The sequence below is a fragment of the Zalophus californianus genome, chromosome 4 (assembly GCF_009762305.2).
Source record: "Zalophus californianus isolate mZalCal1 chromosome 4, mZalCal1.pri.v2, whole genome shotgun sequence".
NCBI lineage: Eukaryota > Metazoa > Chordata > Mammalia > Carnivora > Otariidae > Zalophus > Zalophus californianus.
The window spans coordinates 70147179-70169617 of record NC_045598.1 but is presented as its reverse complement, the minus strand read 5'-3'; the positions used below and the strand labels follow the sequence as shown (position 1 = coordinate 70169617).

Genomic DNA, 22439 nt, shown 5'->3' with positions numbered 1-22439 from the left:
GCCCTGCTCCTCAGTGCGCCCCCTAGAAAAGCCGTCAGTCACTCCCATCTCCCCGGTCTCCAGCCACACTCCGTGCTCACCCGGCCTGTGACTGAGCGTTGCTATCTCTGGCACCCGACCCCGTGTGGAGTCTCCAAACTCAGCAGATCCCTGCGGTGCGTTCCCGCGCCGCTCCTCCCCGGGAAGGAAGGGGAGTCTCCCCGGATCTGCCGCCTGTTGGGTCCCTGCTGGAGGAGCAGTGGCCCGACTGGGCCGCAGATCACAGTTTATGGCAACCCCGAGCTGAGAGCCCGTGCCTCGGCTCTGTCTCTGCAGCCGGCTTCCCCGCTCGGATACCTGGGAGCTCTGGCGCACTCAGGCACCCCCGGTCTTTCTGTGACCCCAAGTGTCCTGAGACCACACTGTCCCGGGAGGATTCCACCCCCCGCTTAGCCACTGCAGCGACGTCCCTCCGCGGAACCGACTTCTAACAGTTCCGATTTTGTGCTCCGGGGCTCTAGCACTTGCCAGAAGCGGCCGGCAGAGGCCCCTCCCCCGCCGTCTATCCTCCCGAATATCGCCTCGGATTCACTTCTCCGCACGTCCTACCTTCCAGTAAGTGGTCACTTCTCTGTTCAGAGTTGTTGCTACTCTCCTCTTTGATGTCCTGTTGAGTTCGTAGGTGTTCAGAATGGTTTGATCCCTATTCAGCTGAATTCCTGAGACCACACGAAATCTAGGTCTCCTACTCCTCCGCCATCTTGCTCTGCCCCAGGCATTGATATTTTTTAAAACTCCTCTGATGCAGTCTATGTTGAAATGCCTAATTGTAAAGCTATAGTGCAATATGTGGGACATGGTAGATGTTTGTATCATGTCTGGTTCCCTTGGTTAATAATATCAACAATTATGATTATAACTAACTTTTTTGTGGTGCTTACTGTTTTAGGCAATGTGCTAAACACTTTTCATATCATGTAGAAAATACTGTGCTTTGTTTTTGTTATTCTGTCAAATAATAGACTACCATATGGCTGACATAAAAAGGGAGAGCACTGCTTATTAGAGAGGAAATGGCTACTTTTATCATCAGGAGCTCAGTTACCCAGGTAATTATTTCAATGAATTACAGAGTTCACTTTCATTGAACTGCCTCAAAAATATAGATTGAATACTTTAAAGTAATTTTAAATTAAAGTTTAAACTTTACACAATGACTTGTAGGGTAGGTATAACAAGAATTTGTTACGATAAATACCTCAAATATGTAACAATCCTAATTTTAGCGGAAGTATATTGATACTATGTAGTAGATTTGATCTGTTATATATTTTCTAGATTGTACAAAGAATTGAGTGTTAACCTACAGATGCTTCTGCCATGTTATCATTCACTTGACACCAAAATCTGTTAGGCTTAATGTCATGATGACAAGAACATTTTCCATGTTTGTAAACAAAGTCAATATTTTCCAATGTATGAAGTAGATATATTTAGGAATCTGCTGGTATGCTTCTTGCTTTTGTTGTTTGTTTTGATTTTGATTTTAGAAAGCTTATTATATTTATTTTGCAATACAATTTTCTATAGTAACTGCTTTAAAAAGAACATCTAAATTACTGCTTTATTTCAAATATATAATTTATTCTTTTTCTTTGCATTTAAATAAAAATTTACTCATTCTTATTGTAATCTTTAGTTTGCTTCTTTGTTTTCAATAACAGCTTTTATAATGGTGACTGAGAAAGCATTTTTTAAAAACTGTGTTTGTAAAACCAAAAAAAAAAGCATTTTTTTTCAGGATGTATGTGTGTTTTACATTTAGCACATCTTCAAGTAACAACAAACCATTTCTTCTGTCAAGTAAATAGGTTTGTAAATTGCTACATCAACTCTGCTTAGATGAAATACATGCTTAAAATCTTTTTTTTTTAAAGATTTATTTATTTATTTGAGAGAGAGAATGAGATAGAGAGAGAGAGAACATGAGACGGGGGAGGGTCAGAGGGAGAAACAGACTCCCCGCCGAACAGGGAGCCCGATGCGGGACTCGATCCCGGGACTCCAGGATCATGACCTGAGCTGAAGGCAGTCGTTCAACCAACTGAGCCACCCAGGCGCCCTGATGAAATACATGCTTATCTTATTTTTTGCTTTGTGCATTTTCTTTCACCCTATTAATTATTAAATCATTTGTAGGGTGCCTATAGCCTTAAATTTAAATGAGTTAATAGATGTAAAGTTCTTAGAGTAGTGCTTGGTGCCTATTAAGCATTTAGTACATGTTTTTTTTTTTGTTTTTTTTTTTTGTTTTTTTTAAATATATCTTTTAAAGATTTTATTTATTTATTTGATAGAGAGAGAATGAGAGATAGAGAGCACGAGAGGGAAGAGGGTCAGAGGGAGAAGCAGGCTCCCTGCCGAGCAGGGAGCCCGATGCGGGACTTGATCCCGGGACTCCAGGATCGTTTCCTGAGCCGAAGGCAGTCGCTTAACCAACTGAGCCACCCAGGCGCCCAAGCATTTAGTACATGTTATTCATTGTCCAATGCCAGTGACTTACAGAAAAGCATGATGCAAAATTGTACTATGGTAGAGTCAGATATTTGAAAAGGAAATTAAAGAATTTTAAGTTTTGTGACTAAGAATAAAAGTTGTTATTCCTGCTCGTCAGTGCACTTGAAAATGAAAGGCTTGGTAAGCCAACAGGCATCATGTATTCAAAATTGAAATTAGATATATTTAATGTTGAAACGTCTGATTCCAGGAGGGGAAATTAGCTTTTAGAGGCTTTACAGATAATTTAGTTTAAAAAGCTTTGCTATTAAGAATATTAAGAAAAATTGAAGAATTTTAAGCCTAAAGAAGTGCTTAATCCTTTACATTGTTAGCCTTTGTAGACACAAGATTAAATTCACTCAAAAGCAATAGAACAGTTTGGAGGTAAAATATTAGTAGAGAATGGAAGAACGTTTTCTTCTTGTAGGTTTTCTTGATTGTAGGTTTTGAATGAATGAAGGATTGTTTCTAGGGCATTCCAATATGATAAAACCCAAGCTAGGAATAACTGACTTGGATTGGATTCTAGAATTTGTGAGAAGTATCTAAACCGTTGAGTTTTACGAAGACTGACATGTGTTGTCAGTGGGATTATCTGCGCTGTCGTCTTATTCTGCTGTCTTCATTCTCAGATTATCTCCTTTGACATTGTGGAACTATAAGAATCTCTTGTGATTGAAAATTGAAATATAGAATGTGTCACACAGATAGGTTTTTAGGACAGCTTTGTCAGAGGCCTTGTGATTTACTTAGGATTAATGACTAAGCATATTGTGTAGAGGCTACTGAAATCATACTTCCTATGCGACTGAAAAAGCTGGCTTGATTTTGCTAGGAAGGAAAATTTAACTTTCAACCCTTCCCTCCCATCTTCTTCCTTTCACTTTCCTTCCTTACTCTTTTTCTTTCTTCTTTCTTCCTTCTCCTTATGAAAAACTAGCTGCATCCTTTGAAAAACTTTTTCATATAAATATGGTATGATATACATTTTTCCCCATTCCCTTTTTTTTAAAGTATTTTTTTTATTTGACAGAGAGAGAGAGAGAGTGAACACAAGTAGGGGGAGTGGGAGAGAGAAGCAGGCTTCCTGTTGAGCAGGGAGCCCGATGTGGGGCTCGATCCCAGGACCCTGGGATCATGACCCGAGCCAAAGGCAGACGCCCAAATGACTGAGCCACCCACGCGCCTTCCCTATTCCCTTTTACTATGAGTTTGTGATATGTTTAAATGATCCCAGTAAAAAATAAGCCATGGCATTGTTGGTCATTAGCATACAACTGTGTGTTTAAAGTGCTGTGCTATGTCTTCCCATCATCTTTATTGATTTCTAAAATGAAGATAGTGCTCATAGAGAGTTTACTGTGGAGGTCAGTTGTGATTGGAGATTTGGTGAATCTGAATGTGGATCATAGTATAGGATAAATTTGGGGCCTGGTGCAAGGAGGTAGAGGGATCAAGTTTTTAAAAAAGCAATGAACTTGGTGTTGGATCTGTGTTCTAGCTGTAGCTGGTACCTTGTATGGCCTTAGGCAAGTTAACTAACTTCTTAAATATGAGCTTCTTCATTTGTCACATGAAAAAATAAATAGTCCTATTAAACTGGTCTTATAGTGCTGTGAAGGGCAAAGAGATTAAGAGAATGAATGCCTGAGTAAAACTGTTCTTTGCACATAAATGGAAGGATATGAGTCTTACCACTTATAGCAATGTAATTTCATCTATTCATGTGCAAAATGAGGATGATAATAGTACTGGTCTTAAAGTGTTATTGTAAGTTTTATATGAGATAATCTACATAAAGCATTTAGCATAATGCTTGGCACAGAGCAAGTATTCATTCATTCATTCATTCACTTATTCAACAAATATTTACTGAGTGTTTACCACGTCCCAGGTGCTCTTCTGGGTTCTTGGAATACACCTGTGAGCAGAATCAAATAAAGTCCCTGTTCTTTGCAAATTTTTAGGTGGATGAGATAGAATTAATTAAAAATAAATGTATAATTGCTACAATAAATGCTATAAAGGAAAGGTACCTGATGCTGTGAGAATAATGTCAGGGAAGGTGGGCTCTAACTAGGCAAAGGCCAGGGACAGATGGGGGTGGATTCCAGTCAAAAAATAGCATGTATAAAGTCTATGTAGTGGGTCTATGCAGTGGGTGGTTATGGCACAGAGGAAGTGGCTAAGAATCAGGCTGGAAAGATAGGCAGGCTAGTAGACACTTATATCTGTTAGGGGTTCCATTAGGGAAACAGAATCACTAAGAGTGATATGGAATAAGACATTTATGATAGGGATAAGGAGAAGTTTATAGAGGGCTTGTATCTTGTATCTGGTGGTGGGTCAGCAGCGTTAGCAATCAGAAGGAACAACTGAGATAAACTAGATCCCACTAGGATAAATTGGAACCCCTAAGAACAAACTAGAGCCTATACCTGACTCTTGCCCTCTCCAGTCTTGACAATGGGGGTGTTCTCCAGAAAGAGCTGGTATTCTTTGCCAAGAGCTTCACATGTGCCTGGTCCAGGGAAGCTAGATGTGCCAGGATTCAGAAACCTGAAGGTCTGGCAAGGAGCTGGAGTAGCTGTAGGCTCAGATGCTTCCTATGTCAACAAGGGGAGCAAACAGATCAGTGTCAACATGTGCAAGCAAACAGTGTGTGGTGCCTTATACTGACCTCAGAGCATAATACTTATTGCTTTACTCAAAATTGCATGCAGATTTCTTTTTGGCTAACTAACCTGGAACTAATTTCTAGGAAATATTGTTAGCTTAGTTAAATTGACTAGTACCAAGGGCTTTTTTGGAAAGGGCTTTTTTGGCCATGAGTGGGCTTTTGAATTTTACCAGATGAGCATTGAAAAGCTATCAAAGGAGTTTAAGCCAGCTAGGGTAGTGGGGGGGAAGGGAAATGGGAGAGTAACATGACATGATTTATGATTCGATTTGCATTTTTTTGAATTGAAGTGTAGTTGACACACTCTTACATAAGTTTCAGGTATGCAACATAGTGATTTGAGGACTTTATATATTATGCTATGCTCACAAGTGTATATCACCATACAGTGCTATTATGTTACTATTGATTGTATTCCTTATGCTATATCTTTCATCCCCGTGACTTACTCAGTCCATAACTGAAAGCCTGTATCTCCCACTCCTTTTCTGCTCACCTCCACCCCCTCCCCTCTGGCAACCACCAGTTTGTTCTCTGTATTTATGTGTCTGTTTCTACTTAGTTCATTTGTTTTGTTTTTTAGATACCACATATAAGTGAAATCATATGGTGTTTGTCTTTCTCTGACTTATTTCACTTTGCACAATACCCTCTAGGCTCATCCATATTGTTGCAAATGGCAAGGTCTCATTCTTTTTTATGGCTGAGTAATATTCCATTGTGTGTGTATTTTTTGGAATCTGTGCTGTAGAAAGTGGATTGCAGGGGACTCAGAGTGGACATCAGTACATCTATTAGGAACCTAGTGCAGTGGTCCAAATGAGAGATTGATGGCAGCCAGAACTAGATGTGGAGGTTAAGGGGATTGTAACAAGTAGATGGATTCCAGAGATAGTTAGAGGATAAAGAAAACAAGACTTAAGGATGGAATTACTAGGGGTTGAGGGAGAGGAAGGTGCCAAGATTATGAGTTTGGTTTGGATATTTTGAGTTTGTGGTGGCATTGAGAATATCCAGGTGGAAGTGTTCAGTAAGCAGTATGATATTAACATTAGTCATTGCTGAAGTCATAGGTGTAACAGTAGTAGTTGTTAATGTTTTTATAGTTGGCTTAGTTTCTGGGAGCCTGAAACCATTTCTGATTTTTTATGGGTATTCAGTGCACTGCTCATTTCCTAGCATAGAATAGGACTAATTTAAAAAAAATAATAATTTATTTATTTTAGAGAGGGGTGGGGGGTGGAGGGAGGGAGAGGGAGGGAGAGTCTTAAGCAGACTCTGTGCTGATCTCGGAACCCAACGCAGGCCTCCATCTGACGACCCTGAGATCATGACCTGAGCCGAAACCAAGAGTTGGATGCTTAACTGATTGCACCACCTGGGCGCCCCAGGGATGATTTTTTATATCCCTCCTTTGCTCTTTCACTACATGTTGGCATAATCACACATTTTCTACTCTTTTCCCGAGGGTAACCTTCCTAATTCTGTTAATTCTCTCTCTTCTTGACTCCTAGAGAATACTTGTTGAAGGGGTCAGTAAACTTTCCTGTGTGTGGTCAGATGGTTTCTATTACAGCTATTCAATCCTGCCTTTTTAGGGCAAAAGCAGCCTTAGACAATACATAAAGAAATGGGGGTGTCTGTTCCACTAAATCTTTATTTATAAAATAAGTAGTGGGCTGGATTTGGTGTGTGCGCTGTAGTTGGACCCTTGTACCTAGCCCATTAGGCATTTCATTTCTCTTGTATTTTTAATTATTTTTAACATACTGGCTCTCAAACATACTTAAGTTTTTTTCTATCATATCCCTCCTCACCAAAACAAAAAAACAAAAAATCAAGAAAACTCAAATCTTTCCTTTAGGGCTTTTTTCCATTAAACTACATGCTATTTTTTTTTTCCCCTGTTACTTTTTGAAGGTCATCTCTTCCTCCTATCTAGTAAACTGGTAGTAATCTTTTTCTGTTGCTGCCTGCAAAATAATCACAACCTGCACTCTCCTAATAAAATTACTAGTAAGCAGTATGGTATTAGTGCATATTTTTTTGGATCTTTCCTTTTTCTTTTTGGATCTTTCCTTCTGTAATACTCATATGGTTGCCTAAACTGGACCTTTTTGGAAATCTTGTTCTCCCTTGAATTCTGTGACCCTGGAGTCTCCTTCTATTTCTGATGGTTATATATTACTATCTTTTTAAAAACTGAGGTCACACATACAAATATATGTAACCTATAGAGTAAACTGCACAAATCTTAAGGGTACAGCTTGATGGATTTTTAAGTATGTATACATTTATGTAAACATCACCTAGGTCAAGATATAGAACATTTCCATCATCCCAAAATGTTCCCTCATGACTATTCTCAGTCAGTGATCCCTGATCCTGCCTAGAGGTGACCTTTATTTTGACTTCTATCACTTTAGATTTAGTTTTTCCCATTCTTTTTTTTTCTTTTACTTCCAGTATAGTTAACATTCAGTGTTATATTAGTTTCAGGTGTACAGTATTGTTTTCAACAATGTTATACATCACCCAGTGTACTTCTTAATCCCCATCACCTATTTCACCCGTTCCCCCATCCTCCTTCCCTCTGGTAACCATCAGTTCTCTATAGTTAAGACTGTTCATTGGCTTGTCTCTTTCTCTCTCTTTTTTTTCCTTTGCTCATTTATTCTATTTCTTAAATTCCACATATAAGTGAACTCATCTGGTATTTGTCTTTCTCTGACTGACTTATTTCACTTAGCATAATACTTTCTAGCTCCATCCATGTCGTTGCAAATGGCAAGATTTCATTCTTTTTTATGGCTGAATAATATTCGGTTGTATATATATATATACCACATCTTCTTTATCCACTCATCTATTGATGGATACTTGGGTTATTTCCATAACTTGGCTATTGTAAACATTGCTACAGTAAACAGGGGTGTATGTATCCCTTTGAATTAGTGTTTTTGTATTTTTTGGGCAAATATGCAGTAGCACAATTACTGGATTATAGGGTAGTCCTATTTTTAACTTTTTGAGGAACCTCCATACTATTTTCCACAGTGGCTACAGCAATTTGCATTCACACCAACAGTGCAGAAAGGTTCCTTTTTCTCCACATCCTCACTGACACTTGTTTCTTGTGTTTTTTATTTTAGTCATTCCAACAAGTACGAGGTGGTATCTCATTGTAGTTTTTGATTTGCATTTCCCTGATGATGAGTGATATTGAGCATTTTTTCATGTGTCTTTTTGGGTGTTTTCTTTGGAGAAATGTCTCTTCATGTCTCCTGCCCATTTTTAAATTGGTTTATTTGTTTTAGGAGTGTTGATTTGTATAAGTTCTTTTTTTATTTTAAGTTCTTTATATATTTTGGATACTAACCTTTTATCAGATATGTCATTTGCAGTATCTTCTCCCATTCAGTAGGCTGCCTTTTAGTTTCATTGACTGTCTCCTTTGCTGTGCAGAAGCTTTTTATTTTGATGTAGTCCCAGTAGTTTATTTTTGCTTTTATTTCCCTTGCCCCAGGAGGCATCTCTAGAAAAATGTTGCTACAGCTGATGTCAGAGAAATCACTGCCTGTGCTCTCTTCTACGATTTTTGGTTTCGGGTCTCACATTTAGATCTTTAATCCATTTTGAATTTATTTTTGTATCTAGTGTAAGAAAGTGGTTCACTTTTAGTTTTTTTCCATTCTTGAACCACATCTAAATGAAATAATACAGAATATATAGACACACTATTTTATACCCAGCTTTCTTCACCCATCAGTGTGCTGTTAGCAGTTCATGTTGTGAATAGCTGTAGTTCATTCTTTTGTATTGTTGTGTAGTTCCATCATGTGAATATACCACAATTTATGTATTCATCTTATGTTTCATTGATATTTGGGTTGTTTCTGGTTTGGGCAATTATTACTAAAGCTGATATTAACATTCTTGTCTAGGTCTTTTGGTAGACATATGTCCTTATTGGGATTGTTGACATTTTGAGATAGAAAATGATACTTAAGTATGAAATGTGAGGGAAAAGCTTTGGCAGTAGGAACTGGAGTTCTAAGGAGAGTTAGGAACTAGAGGTTCAGCTGGTCTAAATCCCTTCTTTCCATATCTTATTTTGTTCTTCACTTACCTTCTATTTTTAGGATGTCTAGGACTATTGATGGGTTTTTACAGGGCAGAGGGACTAGAATAGGAAGTTTCATTATTGGAGATGGCAGAGGCCTCAGAACCTTAGCAGCAGGAAGAACCAAGGATTATGTGCCAAGAACTAGAAGATAAGACTGAGTGGGTTGTAAAACTGCAGGGTCCAGAAGATGCATTCAGGGATGGGATACAGAGCCAAGAGTCCAGCAAACTCCAGGGAATGCAGTAGAGTTGACAATTAAGGTTCTGGCTGTGGGCCACTGAGGGGTATCCTGTGGATGTGAGCCACATATGACTATTCTCCCATCGGCTCCATCAAAGTTACACACACACACACACACACACACACACACACACACACACACACACACACACACACACACCCAATCTAAGTAAATATAGAAACCTATGCAAATACAACAAATACAACAAATAAACAATATAAACTGTAGTATATTTGCTATGCAATTATCAAATCTTCTGGCACCACCCACCTAAGCCAGACTGTCATTCTTAAATCCTCCATATGGAAACTGGATACCAGACCTTGGTAAGAACCAGTGCTAATATTTTAACATGATAGCCAGGCTGTGGTGGATGTTCTTTTGGTTGAATTTAAAGGTCATGTGTGGAATGGATCCATCAGGTAAAGGATCATTGAAGTCTTGGGCACAAATAATGTAATTAAGGGATAGTTGTTTGAGTTGATGCCCTCAGTGCCTTGCCCATATCCCTGGCACCTTACCACCTCATTATGCTCTTCCTATTTTCAGTTGCCTGCCAATGTCTGCATTTCTTCCCCTAGGGCTTAAGAGGACTTTTCCAGAAGCCTTGGGACTAGGGACCCTTTGTGCAGGCCTCCTTCCCCTAACTCTCACTCTCACTCTCACTCTCCCAGGAGGGCTGGAAGTGCCATGAAATTAATACCTACTGCACCCCTATAGCAGCCCTCAACCAGTGATTGACCCCTGTTTGGGTGAACTCTGAAGCAGTTGTATTTTACACCGGTCTCTGAGTTCCCTAGGGAATTAAACTCCAGCCACCCACAGTGTAGCTGGCTTTGTAACCTACCCTTTACTGGCTGCCTTCTCTTGCCTGTCTCACTTCCCTGATCCCCTATCAGTGTTTCTTGCACATCCCCAAATAAACTACTTATACGTGAATCCTCATTTTAGGGTTTGTTTCTGGGGAGCTCAAACTAGGATCTTTTGAATAATACCCAGAAGTAAAAAGGCAGGCAAGGGAAGAAGAACTGCAGGTTATTTATTTATTTATTTTTGATTAGCAATTATTTTAATTTCCGACTGCTGCCTGGAGTTTCTCTGCGGACATGATGTTGATAATCTCAAACCTGACATGGCCAAACTGAAATCAGTACTTAAAAAACAGTTGCTCCCACTTTGATTAGGAAAAAAAAGATTTCTAGGACTTTACTTTCTTTCTGTCTCTAAAAGGAAAAATTTTTATTTTTTTATTTTTTGTTTTTTTAAAGATTTTATTTATTTATTTGACACACAGAGAGAGAGAGCATAAGTAGGCAGAGCAGCAGACAGAGGGAGAGAGAGAAGCAGGCTCCCCGCTGAGCAGGGAGCCTGATGCAGGGCTCGATCCCAGGACCCTGGGATCATGACCTAAGCCGAGGGCAGACGCTTAACCGACTGAGCCACCCAGGTGCCCCACAAAAGGAAAAATTTTTAAAATGAATTCAGTATGTACTGTGTGTTCCTAATTTTTCTGATTTGGGGTGCGAATAGCACTTCAAACAAATATAACTGGTACTGTAACTTCACTGCTAGCTATTTTTACTTGATGATCTGAGTCTTGGCTCGAATTCCTGGAATCTGGGATCACTTAGTTTACATTTTGATTTACTCTAGAAGTGTTAACCTCAGAGGTAGTTTAGTAAATATTCCAAGTACCAAAATAAATGCAAAATGTAATTCACATTCATAATGCTTATGTACTACTTAGAAATCAGTCTCTTTTGGAATTAGCCAATTTTATAGATTTATTTTAAGAGGTTTTATTAATACTGTATAGAAAACTTCATCCTGACATATGATTCCTAATTGATTATTTCCATAGCTTTGTTTTAAAATATTCTGAACTTTAACACGCAAAAAAATGGATTGGGACATGTAAAACAGATAGATGGTGAATATAATATCCCAGGTGAGGTATATTTGTTTAGGTTTAGTAAATTAAAATAGATATTCTGCAATTTTATCAGTCATTCATTCATGATAAAATAAATGATATTATACAATTTATTGTAAATCATTTATATTCTTTCTCAAATAATTATATGCCTCCCACATGAGTAAAAATTTTTCATAGCCAGTTTTAATGATCATACAATAACCCATTGTTTGGCTACATCATAATTTACTAAATTTCTCTATTGGATACGTTTAGGTTGTTTAGTGCCTTGTGCATTATTTACAGCCGTAAATAATGTCTTGATGTACGTCCCTGTTCACTAATATGCCTCAACATTTTGGGTGATTTTATTAGGATAGGTTCCTAGAAGTGGAATTATCAAGTTAAGAGCTTAAACACATTACATATTTTAGATTTTTGCTATATTTTTCATTGCTTCCTAGAATATTTTCTTTAGTGAGTGAAAAAAATTATAAGCTACCTTAAATGAGTGAATTAGTAACATATTGGTTTGAGTTTGGTTTCAGTTGTTGGGATTTTAATTTATTGTGTTCAGTTTTCTAATGTTAATAGTACTAAAGTCAGTGGATTGTTCATAAAGTGATAATTTAAGTACACAAAAGCAATATGTTTAATTTTGTGTTATATGAATTATTACTTATAAATAACATTTCAAATTTATTGATGTAACATTGATTGGAGTCAGTAGTATCTAGAGAGTAAACTGCAAAATTTAACCATTATCTGTCATGACCAGCTTGTTCTAGTGTATTTGCATCCTCCCTAGAAACCTAAATATTTTATTTACCAGATTACTTTATTACTTCATGGTCATTTTACTAACAGTAAACCTGAGTAAAATAATGAACCAGGAAAGCACTAACATTGAATATCATCAAATGGATGTTCTCGATAAATTTCTAAGAATATAATGTTTACTTTCAGATAATAATTGTAAACAATAAAATGAATAGAAATTTTTTGCAACAATTGTTTAAAATTATTAATTTAATTCAAGACACTTATGGAGTGCCTATGATGCTCAGAAGGTGTTGCTGTATTAAAGGGAAAATTGCTCTCTTGTGTAAATTTTTCTTTATTACAATGAATAAGAATGTTCTCATTCTGAGAACATAGATTTTATATTGAAATAAACATCTGCCAATCTTTAACTCATTCTTGTCAGTAAGAAGAATAAATTATATAAAATTAAAGCATCAGCAGGGAGAACTTCTTTAATATTCAATATTAACTTTACATCTTTAATGTTTATTATGAATATTCCTCACCGCAACTTACCACCTCTTTGGGTGAAGGAAAATTCCATTTTCCATTGTTATAGATTGAGATTACAAAGTCAGCATTCTCATTTTTCTTTGACAGCAGAAGATGGGACTTCAGTCCTAGGTTGAGAAAAATATCTCTGTTCCCTAGCCTCAGTGTCACAAGAGACCAAAAGAAATGGTGATTTTCCAGGCCAGTATCCTCGCTGACTCTTATTAGTGTTTGTAATAAAACCTATTCTGCTTGGAGCTCAGCTGCTTTACAGTCTTACCAACCTAGGACCCAGTTGAGAGTTAAGAAGTAGATATAATTGTCATCTGCACAGCGGAAGTGGAGTAATGTCTTTGGATCTCATACTAAAACTCTTATCCCCATAGTGGAAGGGTGAGGAAAAGAGGTGATGAGCAAGGAGAGCAGAGAAACTGGCAGGCAACTTCCTTGGGGATTAGGTATGATGGAGGGGTAGGTACTCACGATTTCAGTATTTTTCTGGTCCAATAATGTTAGCCAGGGTCACAACGACACACAGCTATAATATTGGCCTCCTCTGATTTTTGCCAGAGAGCTTGCTATTCTTTTTGACAGTGCCTGTGGGCATGGTGCTTTCCCACACTTTTCTCCAAATCAGGTGAGTTCCCTGAAGCAGCAGAAATGCTGCCTTTCATGCCTTGCCCAGCCCAGGTAGAACAGCTGCACGGATGGAAGTGGAGGGTGATGGGGTATGGGGACGGCTCCAAGCTCAAATGCCGCTTCCACTGTTCTTACCCCGAGTTCAGTAGTTCTTGTTGAATAAAGCTTTCTTGTAAGCCTTTGGGCATTTTCCAGGGTCCTGAAAAGGGTTTTGACAATTCTGGCGGTTTTACCATTGTTTTGGGAGAGAAGAATTGCTGAGCTCCTCACTCCGCTGTTTTGGAAGTTCTGCCTTCTGGGTCCATTAATCAGAATGTTAGAAGTTATATTTTGAGTGAGGCCTGAGTAGAAAACCTTTACAGATCATGAGTGCCCTAAATTAGACTTTTTTTTTCTTTTTTTGTGGCCAAAGATTTTAGAATTTTAGAGCTAGAGGGGGTCTTAATTCCAGTTTCTCTTTTTTCAGATTAATAATTGGAAATGTTAGTGCCTTGTGCAGTTATGACACAGATTGTTGGTGTCAGAATTGGGTTTGGAAATGGATCACTCACAAGGCAGTCATTGCTTCCCCTTTTCCTGTGCAGGGGCAGGTACTGACGTCCTTTCTCTGCAGACTCAACTCTTTGCCCCTGAGCTCATCCTGCCCAAATCAAAGAGTACATGAAGATTCTCAGCCCTGCTGTTGAGTGACGTCTTGTATGAGTTGTGCTGCCTTGAACCACAAGCTCGGAGTTGGGGCCTAGCAATCTTTAAGCTCTCCAGGAGATTCTGATGCACATTTAATTTTGAGAACTGCTGGTATAGAGTAAAGGCCCACCATGTCTTTGAAGTTATCATTAGTTCTGCACACTAGAAATTCTGATAGCCAGTACACTGCTATTTTTCATCACAGTTAAGATAATTTTCATTGAAGACACATTGTTCTTTTATTTACTTGGAAAAAAAAACCCTCTACAATTTCAATTATGGAACAGCCCTTTCTTAGTATAATTGTATACATGTTGGAAGAACCTTTTGAAAGGTAATTTTAAAAATGTCATTACTTGGGGCGCCTGGGTGGCTCAGATGGTTAAGCGTCTGTCTTCAGCTCAGGTCATGATCCCAGGGTCCTGGGATCGAGTCCCGCATCGGGCTCCCTCCTCCTTGGGAGCCTGCTTCTCCCTCTGCCTCTCTCTCTCTCTCTCTCTCATGAATAAATAAATAAAATCTTAAAAAAATAAAAAAAATGTCATCACTTTATGCATACAAAAAAGGAAAACGTAAGTAAATTGATCAAAGCATTCCTTAAACTTCTTCTAGTTCAAAGACAGATTTGAATCTCTTCTTCATTCACTGTGCATGCTTTTCCAGACAACATCATCCTCTGTGTCATGGAGAGTTGGTGTTGCAACATTTCTTAAAAGAGTGCTTCCATTATTATTATATATCTGAGTTTTTCTCTCAGCCCCTGGCATGGATTCTGCAAATTTTGATGTGTATGCACAGGCATATGATAACTATTCAGGACTGCCACCTGGCTGAGAGTGATTATAATGTGCATCACAATTTTAGATGTTTTCAAGTGTTAAAAAACCAAATGATATGGCTTAGAATCAAAGAAATATGGTGGTAATTATGGAGTAGTCTATATTATCTACTCATTTCCTCACTTCTATTCTAGTGATAAATCCCATAGGTTGTTCTTTATACAATTGTACAATTCATTCTTTTTATAATAATGTACCATCTTTAGTTTAGGGCTTGGCTGTATTTAAGCTGGTATATATTTTTCTCCAGAAACTTCTTGCCTTAAAGAGTATTTTAAAATAGATTTTTAGTCTCATGAAATGTAGCTGACCCCATGGAATAATGAATATATTAGTCAGAGTTCCCTATAGAAATGAACCAATAATACACACGCGCGCGCGCACTCCCACACATATGTGAAGAGAGGTAGGAAGGGATGAAAGTGGGGAGAGAGATCGAAAGAGAGAGAATGAATGAGTATGAATTGGGTTATGTGATTGTGGAGGTTGACAGGTCCAAAATCTGCTGGGTAGGTTGTCAAGCTGGGGACCCAGGGAAGAGTTGATGTTGCAGCTCAAGTCCAAAGATAGTCTGAGGCTGAATTGCCTCTTTTCCTGGGGGACTTCAGTGTGCTTTCTCTTAAGGCCTTTAACTGATTGAATGAGGCCCACCCACACATTGAAGATGTACTGTGGAGAATGCAGCATATATACACTGCACAGAAACCTATATTAGAGTTGTTTAAGGAAGACATTCAGGTGAATGTTTAATCAATTAACAGCAGAGGCAATAATGTAGGTAGAGAAAATATTTAAAATTGCATACCAAGTATATATTGTTATTGTAACATTTATCTTTTTCATATTCTTAATGAAAGCAAACCTGTTTTTGTCAATAGATTGATTGGGAAAATATAAATGAAGCTTTTTAAAAATATTCTGTTTGTATAAGGTCCAGCAATATAACAGTCACCAAAGCCAGTTCAGGATGGAAATAGATAATAATTCTGCAATACGTTGATTAAAGTTGTTCTAAAGAATGCACATTTTTTTCCTAGTCAGGCTTGTATATATGGATAATTTTGAATACAAGGTAAGATTTAAAAATAGTAAACCCAAATCCTATGAGGCACAACTGAAAATCAGCTTTGTTATTTAGTATAATATTTAGCTTATAACACTGAGACACATGTTACAGATATATGGTTACATACATAATTTTATAGATATTTTGGGTCAACTTTCATTCTTGAGTGTATTTATGTTGATATAGTTGTATATCATATATGTTTTGGATGAATTCTTTTGGGTAGTTTGGGATTTACTAAGTAACTTGGCTAAAAGAAAATGTATATAGTGAAGGCTGGGTGCATTTTTTTCCCTCACAAGAGCACTTAATAAAATGATTAACATTAAAAAATGTTTATTGCCTTAATTAGAAATGTAATGAAATAATGAAGAGATAAGTAAACTTTTAAACAGATTCACAATATACCTTAATAGTACTTACTTACTCCATGTAAAAAGGAAAGGTAGAGGCCAAGAAAGAAAGGACAATTAGAAAATAAATTCATACTATTTGAGAGTATAGCATCTGTGGATATAATATTACTGCTCTCTGGTTAACTTCAGGCACTGCTTCTATTCTGTGTTCCATTATTGTTCATTAGAATAAAGGACAAAAATAGTTCTTACCTTTGCATTGCCATAAAAGGACTAGTTTTTCACATCAAAGATTATAGCGCCAGATAGACAGTGTTTTAAAATGCCTGGAATGACTTTTGGGAAATATTCTTATTTTAAAATAGGCTAAACTTATTGAAATATAGTTAAGTTTAATTAGTTTTCTTAATAGTGGGCCTGTTAGATAAAGGCTATTAGTATTTTATTTCTTTACAAAGATTGATCTTATAAATTCACTTTGCACCTAGAAACAAAATAGTTGTATTATTCTTTCCTTCCTTAAGATCTAACAGTTATACACATCTTGGTTTAGCTGATGGAGGCATGCAGAGCATTATATGAACTCAGCCTGTACATTTTCTTTTTTCTGTATGGATTTTCTAAACTTTGACGGCATGAATCTCAGACCATGGCGTAATTTTATTGGGATTTAATTTAATTTACAGGGATTTGAAAACTGTGTCAAATTTACCTGATTCTGGAAGTTAATACAATTGAAAATTTCTTATTTTAAGTTCAAAACCCCCTAACAAATAGTATCCCTCTGATATGGTAGCTCAGTAGTTTAGCTCCGATGTTTCAGGCTCTGTGTTTGAGATTGAAGAATATGTAATTTAAAAGACATTTTTTTTTTACCTTTTTTTAAATTTTTAAAATTTTTTTATTGTTATGTTAATCACCATATATTACATCATTAGTTTTTGGTGCAGTGTTCCATGATTCATTGTTTGTTCATAACACCCAGTGCTCCATGCAGAACGTGCCCTCCTCAATACCCATCACCAGGCTAACCCATCCCCCTACCCCCCTCCCCTCTAGAACCCTCAGTTTGTTTTTCAGAGTCCATCATCTCTCATGGTTCGTCTCCCCCTCTGACATACTCCCCTTTTCTTCCTCTCCTGTTATCTTCTTCTTTTTCTTTTTTCTTAAAATATGTTGCGTTATTTGTTTCAGAAGTACAGATCTGTGATTCAACAGTAAAAGACATTTTTTAAAGCTGCTGCCTGGGAGCCAGTTGTCTTATGGAGGAAACGTACAATGAAGCTTCCTTTTATTTCATTTGAGTTGTGGCATTTTATGGAAGGTCATTTTGTGGTAATTCTCTTTATTTAAAAAACAAAATTAAAAATGGAACCTAAGTTCATTATTATTTGTAGTGGTTAGGAACCTGGTTTAAGCAAAAAAGAAATTTTTTAGTTTGGGAATATGTTATCTATCTTTCTCTCTGCCTTCTTTATGTGACTTCATCCTTAGGTTCTGTGTAGGTGTGAGATGGGGACCAGCAATGCAGGTAGGTACCCTCTCAGATTCAAATCCAGCTCAAAAGAGAAGCTATATTCTTTAAGAATCTGAAAATGAGTTCTGGGCTTGACTCTAGCTGGTCTTAGTTGGATCCTGTGTTCGTCTCTGAACCAGTTCCATGGCCAGGAAGATGGGATTCCACAGTTATTTTAGATCTAAGTCATTTGGCCGGTCTTGGAGCCAGGATCGGCATCAACACCATCTAAAGCACATGGATCAAGGGGGAATAGTGCTTTACCAGCAGATATCCAGATTACTGCTCACAGAAAATAGGTAAGTGTAGGCTGTGGCAAAAATGATATGTCCAAAGGCATTGTGCTTATGACTTTGCATTTAGGCTGGTATATCTACTTCAGAAACCAAAACAATAATTTCTATAGGAATAGCACATCCATTACAAGGTGCATTTGGATGTTAGTAACAGAAACTTAAAGTAATAATGAGTTAACAAGATGGAGGTTTATTTTCTCTGGATGTAGGCAGTCCAAGACTTATGTAGCATTTCCATGATAAAACCAATGTCTCTTACATTCCAGGTGGAAGGGGAAAAAAAAAAGCAAATGAATGAGTGTCCACCAATTGTCTCCCTTCCTGCTCAACAACTTCCACTTCTATCTCATTAACTAGGATTTGGTCACATGGCCATATACACTTGTAAGGAGGTCTGGGAAATGTGGTTATTCATGCTGGCACAAGGCCACCCTTAAAACCCAGTGTTTTGTTAGTACAGAAGAACTAGTGGTTGGCTATTAGGCAGGTAGCTAGTGGTCTTTTGACATGTGTTAACTTATTAACTGATATGGATGACGTAGGAGGCTTATTTAACAGTACAATGAATTTTATATATTTAAGATTTAAAACTCATTTTAGAAGTAGATAGACATCAAATAATAAATAACAAATAATAAAACTAATCATACCCTAAAATTGGTAATGAGGTGTGCACTGAATTGCTATCAAATAAGAAGGTCAAAGGAAGAATTAAAGATGGTTCTAATCCGGGCACCTGGTGGCTCAGTCAGCTGAGTGTTTGCCTTCTGCTCAGGTCATTATCGCAGGGTCCTGGGACCAAGCCGAGCAGGGTCAGGCTCCCTGCTCTGCTGGGGGTCTTTGTCTCCCTTCCTCTCTGCCCTGCCACCCGCTCATTCTCTCTGTCTCTCTCTCTCAAATAAATAAAAAAATCTTTAAAAAAAAGGTGATTCTAATTTATCTGTCTCTTGGATGGTTGGCTATAGTGATGTCCTCTGCCAAGATAAGGGACATAAGAGGAAGTGCCAGGTTTTCAGGGGAAGTTAAAGAGTTAAGTTCTGGACATTTAAAACTATAAATGTTGGTATCAGATGACATTCGGGTGATGTCATTTGTTCACCAGCTAAGCAGCTGCACATTTTGATATCTATTGTGCATTTTCTGGCAGAGAACAGATAACTGGATATTTTAGAAATTTTCCACTTCTCCTAGTCCCTCTCTTTCACCTTGTGATCTAGGTTCCTGAACATGAGGGAGAGCTGGGTCCACAGGACCACACTTCCAACTCCATAGCTTAGAACAAGAAGAGTCTTGGTGTAGTGAAGCATAGGTTGGGTGTTTTGAGGATGTGAGGTTCAACTGTCTTAGATTTGGTACTGTTCTTTGCAGGGTAAGGGAATGAGAGGAGGCAAAAATGGATTCACAGAAGTGAGTGATATATGCAAAAATTAACTGATAACATCACATGTTATTCCTAAGGAGCAAGTGAGACTTTTTTTAAGCTACTGGAGAATTAGGTAGAACTGCAGTATTATATTCTAAAGGAAATGCACCCATAGAGGCTTTTGACCCTACTTAAGCATTTTATGAAATCACCTTGTCTTTTGTCACTTTATTAACTGAATTATAGATGTTACCTTTTTGAACTTTATTTAGTTCAACATTTACTGAATAAGATTTTTGCCCTTTTCATTATTCTAAGTACTGAAAATAAAACAACTATTAATATGGGAAAAATGCCTTCAAGGTATGCTGTATTATCATTACCTGTTTATCAGTTTCTGTTTTTTTTGTGTGTCATACTAGGCTAAATTTCAAAGATAAGACATTCTACAGAGCTTAGGGGACATTTTGTATGGATGCTGTAATTTAACGAAAAACATCGAACAAATAATAAGCAGGCTAAGGCAATTTGGAAAACAAGCAGTACATTAGTGGGAGCTACTGTTGCTCAAAATCAATATTAATTGTAACTAGAATGAATAAATAGTTCTTCTGTTTATTCTTATATAATGTCACACTTGGCCTCTTTCGGGTTTTTGGAAGTGGTTGATCAAATGGTTTTTTTTTTTTTCAGGTCTAAAACACTACAGATCTAGATTTTGGGAATATACCCAGTCTGAGAAAGAGATACAAAAGTTTCTATGTTCAGGGAGTAAGTAGCTTCTCTGAAAACCTTTTTAATTTGTGCACACACTGAGTGGTGCCAATGTATTATTGTTAGGACTGTTGTTTGGGTGATGTCATTTGTTCACCAGTCAGGCAGCTGGGCATTTTGAAAATCTATTGTAATTTCTTGGCAGAGAGCACAGAAATGGGAGCAGTTAGCTTTGGAATGGACCTTTCTGTGTTTAATTAAAACTATTTTATATATAAAAGTAGAGGTTTTCCTTATCTACAGTCAATCACTAATTCTGTTGTGTTATTTTCTATTTTTTTCTATGCTTTTCTGCAAATATAAAACTGAAATCATCTTACCCCTCAAAATGACTCTTCTTTCTGCAGGCATTTTCTTGATGAATGACACCATCTTCTACCCAGTTCCTCTAAACCAGAAATCTGCAAGTCATCTGAGATTACTTTTCCTTTACTGATCACCACCTTCTGTTCCTATTCTGTAGTAGCAGTATTCTTTTGCCCTCTGTTGCTTCTATCTGTGATCAAGCTTGTACCATCTCTCTTCTGGACTTTCGTAACACCCTCTTAGGACCCTGTGTCCATTCTTGCCCCTCTCCCATCCAATGCCCATGATTACTGTCAGCGTAATCTGTTAAAGAGAAAGTTGGATTGTGTTACTCCTCTTTAAGTCCTTCCATGACTCCACATTACTTGTGAGTCAGGATCAGACCTAAGTTTCCAACAGTGTGACTGACTTAGAACACAATTCTTCCAAGGAAACATATGATGGTTCAAACAAAAGAATATTGGCTATTTTATTTTTACCTGTTATTTCAGAAGGCTAAACCATGATAAGGGTATATTCATTCTTTACAATAGGAATGACATCTTTGGTGCCCTTTCTCTGTAGAACAGGACTGGCTATTGCAACCTTCCTCTTCCTCTCAAGAGGTATCAGAATTGGTCTTTATCATCCCCATGTAGTTCTTTACACTTTTATTTCATATGTATTAATTCCTAAGTGATCTTTCTCTCTCTCTCAGTGTATACCATATGTTATTATTTTATGTAATTTTAAACTTTATATTAATAATATACTACTGTTTGTATTCCTCAACTTTTTTTCATCTGCATTTGTGTGATTCATCATGTAGTTCTAGTTCATTTATTTTTACTTGTGTGTAGTTCTCTCACTGTATGTATGCACCAACAGTATATACAATGTTGTCCATCTGCAACCACTCTCCCCCCAACCCACCACTTCTCATTTCTGAAAAGGTCAAGTTACTATGTTCCTGGCTCATTGCTTCAGAGGAGACGGTATATTATTGATCTTTGTGGTTGCTGTTACTCGCCTCAGATGTTTAATGATTTTTGGTAAATTATCTTTAAAATCAATGTCTTGGTTGGTCAGCATTGGTAGCTGGTTTGGGCTCAAATAAGGAATGTAAACTGTTTTTTTTAGATTAACAAAACCTTACCTCACTTAGCAGGGCTGTCTCCAGTAGTAAATAAGATCCTTTGTAGCAAATATCTTCCTTTCTAACTGCTTAGAGTCCTGCTTGGCAAACGCTTTCTCTTGCACTTCTTGCTTGGCCAGGTGATTTCTAAGTCATCCATGTGGTTCTCCTTTAGAAGACCAATGGGGAGGGAATGGACTCCAGTAGTAGTGTCCTCCGCTTTCCTGGAGTTTGCCCATGCTACCAGCTGTTGGCCCTCTAGTCCAGTGGTTCTCAAACTTTAGCCTACATCAGAATCACCTAGAGGGCTTGTCAGTTGTTGGGCCTCATTTCCAGAATTTGATTAAAAAATTCTGGGGTTGAGCCCAAGAATATGCATTTCTAATAAGTTTGCAGGTGGTGCTGATACTGCTGTTCCTGGACCATATTTTGAGAATCACTGCTCTAGGCCAACATTTCCTAATCTGTATTTTGTTTTATTTTTTTGACTCCTAGGGCCCTTTAACATTAATGTGTAATTTCATATCACTTATATGAATTTTAAAATTGCTTCATAATTTTATAATTTTCACATGTTGTACAGAAAGACTTTAAGTTAAAAAAAAAATTACATCAGCCTGGTCTTAAACATTGTGGTCATCTAGAGCCTTGCTACTCAAAGTGTGAGCTGTGGACTAGCATACCTGG

The 22439-nt window shown here is 37.5% G+C and overlaps 1 protein-coding gene across 12 annotated transcripts in view; it reads left to right on the top strand.

The window, feature by feature from the left end:
* Positions 1-22439, top strand: part of TTLL7 (tubulin tyrosine ligase like 7) — a 151443-nt gene that overhangs the window by 26314 nt on the left and 102690 nt on the right. The window contains exon 2 of one of the 12 annotated variants that reach the window (XM_027575225.2): positions 1002-1088. The exons of 10 other annotated variants lie outside the window; for them this stretch is intronic. The gene's annotated coding sequence lies outside the window, so the exon portion shown is untranslated. Of the gene's footprint in view, positions 1-1001; positions 1089-22439 lie in introns of those variants that run through there. One more of the 12 variants, XM_027575257.2, reaches the window with a different exon arrangement.